General features: G+C 45.2%; 1 non-coding gene across 1 annotated transcript; it reads left to right on the top strand.

The window, feature by feature from the left end:
* Positions 1 to 4,059: 4,059 nt before the first annotated feature.
* Positions 4,060 to 4,133, top strand: Trnat-ugu. Its single transcript has one exon. It is a non-coding gene; the product is annotated as a tRNA-Thr (tRNA).
* The last annotated feature ends 2,377 nt before the right edge of the window (positions 4,134 to 6,510 follow it).

Genomic DNA, 6,510 nt, shown 5'->3' on the forward strand with positions numbered 1-6,510 from the left:
TCCGAATGCGAAAATATTTTGTTGAGCCCAGCCTACATAGGTAGGAATGGTCATCAAAATAAAATAAGAGAAATCAGAGCTCGAAGAGAAAGGTTTAGGTGTTCGTTTTTCCCGCGCGCTGTTCGGGAGTGGAATGGTAGGGAGATAGTATGATTGTGGTTGGATGAACCCTCTGCCAAGCACTTACATGTGAATTGCAGAGTAGTCATGTAGATGTAGATGTAGATGTAGAAAAATGGCATCTACCTGGGAACCCATGTAGAATAACGTTCTGTGAGCTCGTGCGGCACAAATCGGGAGCAGGTGGTCCGCCTACGCAAACCATCGCGGGCGATTGTGTGCACCGTGCCCTCGGCTCATGCCCAGTTCTTCCGCAGTCAGTCTGAGATTTCCGTCGCCGATCTTGTACCGGCATTTGTCGCACTGTCTCGATCTTTTCTCGGGTTCTGCTTGTCGATGGCCGAACTGGACGTGGTACATCCTTCTTTTCTTCCCTTCAGGGAAGCGTCTGAACCATTCGTAAACAAATTCTCCGCCCACAGTTTCCCTCCCCTACACCTGCACCAACATTCCACGTGTCTCTGTTGCAGTCTTCCCCAGTTTGCACGTTCTCGCTTCCCGCGCCCGGGTTCCCGGGTTCGATTCCCGGCGGGGTCAGGGATTTTCTCTGCCTCGTGATGACTGGGTGTTGTGTGATGTCCTTAGGTTACTTAGGTTTAAGTAGTTCTAAGTTCTAGGGGACTGATGACCATAGATGTTAAGTCCCATAGTGCTCAGAGCCATTTGAACCCAATTTGCAGCAGAACTTTAGGTTTACACGTTCCCCAGGGAAGCGTCCTGGGACCTCTGCTGTTCCTGATCTATATAAATGACCTGGGTGACAATCTGAGCAGTTCTCTTAGGTTGTTCCTCTCACACCGACACAGCCAGTGTGTACGAGGGTCATTGAATAATTAAATAGACGAATTAGTGTGGGGAAGAAACTATTAGTAGGGAAAGTTTGGTACTTCTATGGCTTTCAGTTCGCACCATTGGGATAAGCCCCAATCGCCTGATGCATCAACATTGTTTTGTTCGTAACTTCAAAAATGCTTTTCAAGACGGCGAGTCCGCTTGAAACGTCCACATTAGTTGAACAACGTTCTGTTATTCGTCTTTTACTTGCTGAAGGCGAGAAACCGTATATATACTGTAGAATGTCTAAAGTCTATGGTGAAGGTTGTATGAATCGTGCAAATTTTTACAAGTGGGCAGAGCAGTTCAAAAATGGTCGCGACTCAGTGACTGACGAACACCGTTCTCGTCGACCAGTTGCAGTTTCAACTCCCTCACTGGAAAGTCGAATAGATGACATTATTCGTGCCAACCACCGTCTGACTGTGGAAATGGCAGTTGATCAGGTTAAAGTTAGTACTGGTACAGTTCGTAACATTGTCTGTAACAGGGTGAAGTACCGCAAAACATGTGCAAGATGGGTCCCAAAGGAGCTGACACGGCTACACAAGGAAAAAAGGTTGAGAGTGTGCACTGAGCTAAAGGAATGTTGTGAAAGAGTAGGTGAGCACTTCCTCAACAAAATTTTAGCTTGTGATGAAACTTGGGTTCACTGTTGTGAGCCAGAATCAAAAAGACAAAGCATGGCGTGGAAGCACACTAACTCACCTGTCAAGAAAAAAATTCAGAACCCAAGCACCAGCAGGAAAAGTTATGTTGAAGGTGTTTTGGGATGCTAAAGGTCCAGTTTTTTGTGATTATCTCGAAAAGCAGCGTACAATGAACAGCCAATACTACTCGGATTTGCTTCTAAACAAGGTGAAACCAGCCATGGGAGAGAGATGTCGTGGATCTCAGAGGAGAGGTGTGATTCTCCAGCAAGACAACGCACGTCCTCATATTGTCCAACTAACCCGTGAAACCATCGACAAAATGGGCTGCGAAGTACAGCCTCATCCCCCTTACAGTCTTGATTCAACACCTAGCGATTTCCATTTGTTTGTTGCACTGAAGGAGGCATTACGTGGGAAGAGGTTCCAAGACAACGGGAACGTGAAAAAGTTTGTGGGAAATTGATTCAAACATCACGATGACGAGTTTTTGCAGCCGGAATAAAAAAACTTGTAGCCAATTGGAACAAGTGCATAAATGTTGGAGGGGATTATGCTGAAAAGTAGAAAAAGTATTATTTTGTAAAAATATGTCAGCGATATTAATACAGTCTAAAGTAGAAAAAGTATTGTTTTGTAAAAATATATGCTTTTTCCTCCAGAACAAGTTGTCTCTTTAATTATTGAATGACCCTCGTATATGAGGGCTATTTGGAAAGTGGGGTCTGATCTGGTGCGAAATGGAGAACACAGCGAAAATCCGATGGAATTTTGCACAGATGTGTTCTTTAGTGTGGCTGGTCGATCGCTTCACGTCACTCTTTCCAGTTCAGAACGCAAAGAGATAATACAGAAATGCCTAAAAGAACAGTGTGCCCCGCCAAGTATGGGGATCTGGGTAGAGATTTCGCCTGAAGCTATGCAGCCCGCAAAACGTAAGTGTCGTGCATTTCGTTCTACACGACAATTCTCGACCGCACTCTTCAGGGGCGATGAAGACACTACTGCAATGTTTTCGATGGGACTTGGCTACCCCTGCGGTTCATTTCGGCTCACATGAAGCACTGGCTATAAAGACAACCTTTTGGCATAGGCAACGAGGTGTAGAACAGCATAGAGGATTCGCGGAAAGCACACGTGCTTGCCTTTCTATGATCACGGTACTGGAAAGTTTGTACAACGCTACGACTGATGGCGGAGCGACGACTATGTACGTAGATACGTAGCTGTAAGTTGAAGGAATCTATTGCAAATAAAACATTTTTTTATTTTTACAGTGGTTTCTATTTCGCGATCGGTTGGACCTTACTTTCCGAATAGCGCTCGCACGTGTAGGGTGATTTAGCTGCCCCTACCGCTACTCTCTTATGCAACCCGCAATGTTACACCTGCCCTTCAAAAACGACCTGCGAGATTGTCATATTATCTCACTCGCTGCTGGCAAACTAGCAGTCGTACAGAAAAAATGAACCGCATCTTTTTTGTAGGAAACTTTAAAAAATGTGTGTGAAATCTTATGGGACTTAACTGCTAAGGTCATAAGTCCCTAAGATTACACACTACTTAGGCTAAGTTACCCTAATAACAAACACACACACCCATGCCCGAGGGAGGACTCGAACCTCCTCCGGGACGAGCCTAAGAAATTTAATGTAGTTAAATACTGTACTAGCATTCGAAAGAGGCCGCGGTGTTCGAGTTATTCGAGAAAAACGTACAAATGCGGACTTCAGACATACCCCCTCTCCCACACTCAGTCCACACTGCCGAGGTTTTCTAGTACGTTGTTCGTGCCACTCCTTCCAACCACTGTACAAAAATTTGCGACTGCACGAATAATTTTCCGTGTTCGACCTTTTTGGGTGTTAGCTAACTTTACTTTATTACGCCACCAGCTTATTGCCGAGCACTTACAAATTGTAAAATTGACTTTTGTGTAAATTTTACCCAACAGTTTTGTGAATTTTAACTGAAGAACGTAAACAATTATATCGTTGTATTTATACCAGGCTGGCCAGAGTGGCCGAGCGGTTCTAGGCGCTACAGTCTGGAACTGCACGACGGCTACGGTCGCAGGTTCGAATCCTGCCTCGGGCATCGATGTGTGTCATGTCCTTAGTTTAGTTAGGTTTAAGTAGTTCTAAGTTCTAGGGGACTGATGACCTCAGCAGTTGAGTCCCATAGTGCTCTGAACCATTTTTATTTTATTTATACCATCTGATTACTGAACTTCCATGCTTGTGAGGGTTAAGTTTGCGCCGAACTGTCAACGTAATTAATATTAGCATAATGTTTGCAAAAATGACAATTAATTGAAACCCTCAGCTGCTGACAGGTGTGGATAGACAAATATCTATTAGGTACATTACGTACGTAGACTGTGGACAGTTGGGAATGTGGGTCTCACGGGAAGCGTGCAAGGGATAGGTCCCTGCAGTCGCGCTATTCGTCTGTGTCCTCGGTGGCTCAGATGGATAGAGCGTCTGCCGTGTAAGCAGGAGATCCCGGGTTCGAGTCCCGGTCGGGGCACACATTTTCGGTTGTCTCCATCGAGGTATATCAACAACACATGTCGGCAGCTGAGGGTTTCAATTAATTATTATTTATCCTATATAAGCTGCATGGTCATCAATGGTATCTGTTCTTTCGAGAACATTTACTATCTTCATATATACGTTTACGAAAGTCATTTCATTTTCATTACCGCATAGGCACGTTTAAATTAATAATTTTAACGAAATAGCTGACTGTGCTGGTGACGCATTAGTCAGATCAATAGCGACCAAAAAAGGTCGAATATCGGGAACATTTCGTGTAGTCGGAAATTTGTGTACAGTAGTTGGAAGGAATGCCACGAACAACATACTAGAAATCCTGACTTGTGAAGGATAAGTGTGAGGGTGGAGGTGCATTTGAAGCTCACTTCAGTTAGTTTCTCTTTAATAACTAGAAAGCTGTGTTCTGCAGCGAACACAGAATATAGTTACATCAAATGTCGAAGAAAAAAGGTACTGTTAATTTTGTCTGGTGGACCAATAGTTTGCAAGTGAGAGAATATGAAAACCTCGGATATTGTTAATTGAACGCCAGATAGAACACTGTGGATTGCATAAAATGATACCGGTTGGGGCAGCTGAGTCAGCCTGAATACCTGTTACGATGTTGCACTTCCTCATACCACCCCAAATCGCTTTCTTGTGCTAAACTTAAAATACTTTACAATGAAATGAACCCGCTTAGCTGCTTACAGGCGTTGAATACGTCACCAGGGACAGATGAAAATGACGCTCTATCCATCTGAGCCACCGAGGGCGCAGAGGATGGCGCGACTGCACGGATTTCTCTCTGGCACGCCTCCCACGAAACCCACGTTCTCAACGTCCGAAAGAACAGATACCATCTTAGTATACAATGTGTTACAAAAAGGTACGGCGAAACTTTCAGGAAACATTCCTCACACACAAATAAAGAGAAGATGTTATGTGGACATGTGTCCGGAAACGCTTAATTTCCATTTCATTCAGCTGTTTTTTTAGTGGTGCTGTTTATTCCACATCATCAGTTAAAATTATACAATTTCATTTTACCACATGCCTGTTGCTCATTTTAGTTTCGTCAGTATGTACTGTACTTCCTCGATTCACCGCCAGTTGGCCCAATTGAAGGAAGGTAATGTTGACTTCGGTGCTTGTGTTGACATGCGACTCATTGCTCTACAGTACTAGCATAGAGCACATCAGTACGTAGCATCAACAGGTTAGTGTTCATCACGAACGTGGTTTTGCAGTCAGTGCAATGTTTACAAATGCGGAGTTGGCAGATGCCCATTTGATGTACGGATTAGTACGGGGCAATAGCCGTGGCGCGGTACGTTTGTATCGAGACAGATTTCCAGAACGAAGGTGTCCCGACAGGAAGACGTTCGAAGCAATTGATCGGCGTCTTAGGGAGCACAGAACATTCCAGCCTATGACTCGCGACTGGGGAAGACCTAGAACGACGAGGACACCTGCAACGGACGAGGGAATTCTTCGTCCAGTTGACGATAACCCTAATGTCAGCGTCAGAGAAGTTGCCGCTGTACAAGGTAACGTTGACCACGTCACTGTATGGAGAGTGCTACGGGAGAACCAGTTGTTTCCGTACCGTGTACAGCGTGTGCAGGCACTATCAGCAGCTGATTGGCCTCCACGGGTACACTTCTGCGAATGGTTCAACCGACAATGTGCCAATCCTCTTTTCAGTGCAAATGTTCTCTTTACGGATGAGTCTTCATTCCAACATGATCAAATTGTAAATTTTTACAATCGACATGTGTGGGCTGACGAGAATCCGCACGCAATTGTGCAATCACGTCATCGACACAGATTTTCTGTGAACGTTTGGGCAGGCATTGTTGGTGATGTCTCGATTGGGCCCCATGTTCTTCCATCTACGCTCAATGGAGCGCGTTATCACGGTTTCATACGGGATACTCTACCTGTGCTGCTAGAACATGTGCCTTTACAAGTACGACACAACATGTGGTTCATGCACGACGGAGCTCCTGCACATTTCAGTCGAAGTGTTCGTACGCTTCTCAACAACAGATTCGGTGACCGATGGATTGGTAGAGGCGGACCAATTCCGTGGCCTCCACGCTCTCCTGACCTCAACCCTCTCGACTTTCATTTATGGGGGCATTTGAAAGCTCTCGTCTACGAAACCCTGGTACCAAATGTAGAGACCCTTCGTGCTCGTATTGTGGACGGCTGTGATACAATACGCCATTCTCCAGGGCTGCATCAGCGCATCAGGGATTCCGTGCGACGGAGGGTGGATGCATGTATCCTCGCTAACGGAGGACATTTTGAACATTTCCTGTAACAAAGTGTTTGAAGTCACGCTGGTACGTTCTATTGCTGTG

This window comes from Schistocerca americana, chromosome 11, assembly GCF_021461395.2.
Source record: "Schistocerca americana isolate TAMUIC-IGC-003095 chromosome 11, iqSchAmer2.1, whole genome shotgun sequence".
Lineage (NCBI taxonomy): Eukaryota > Metazoa > Arthropoda > Insecta > Orthoptera > Acrididae > Schistocerca > Schistocerca americana.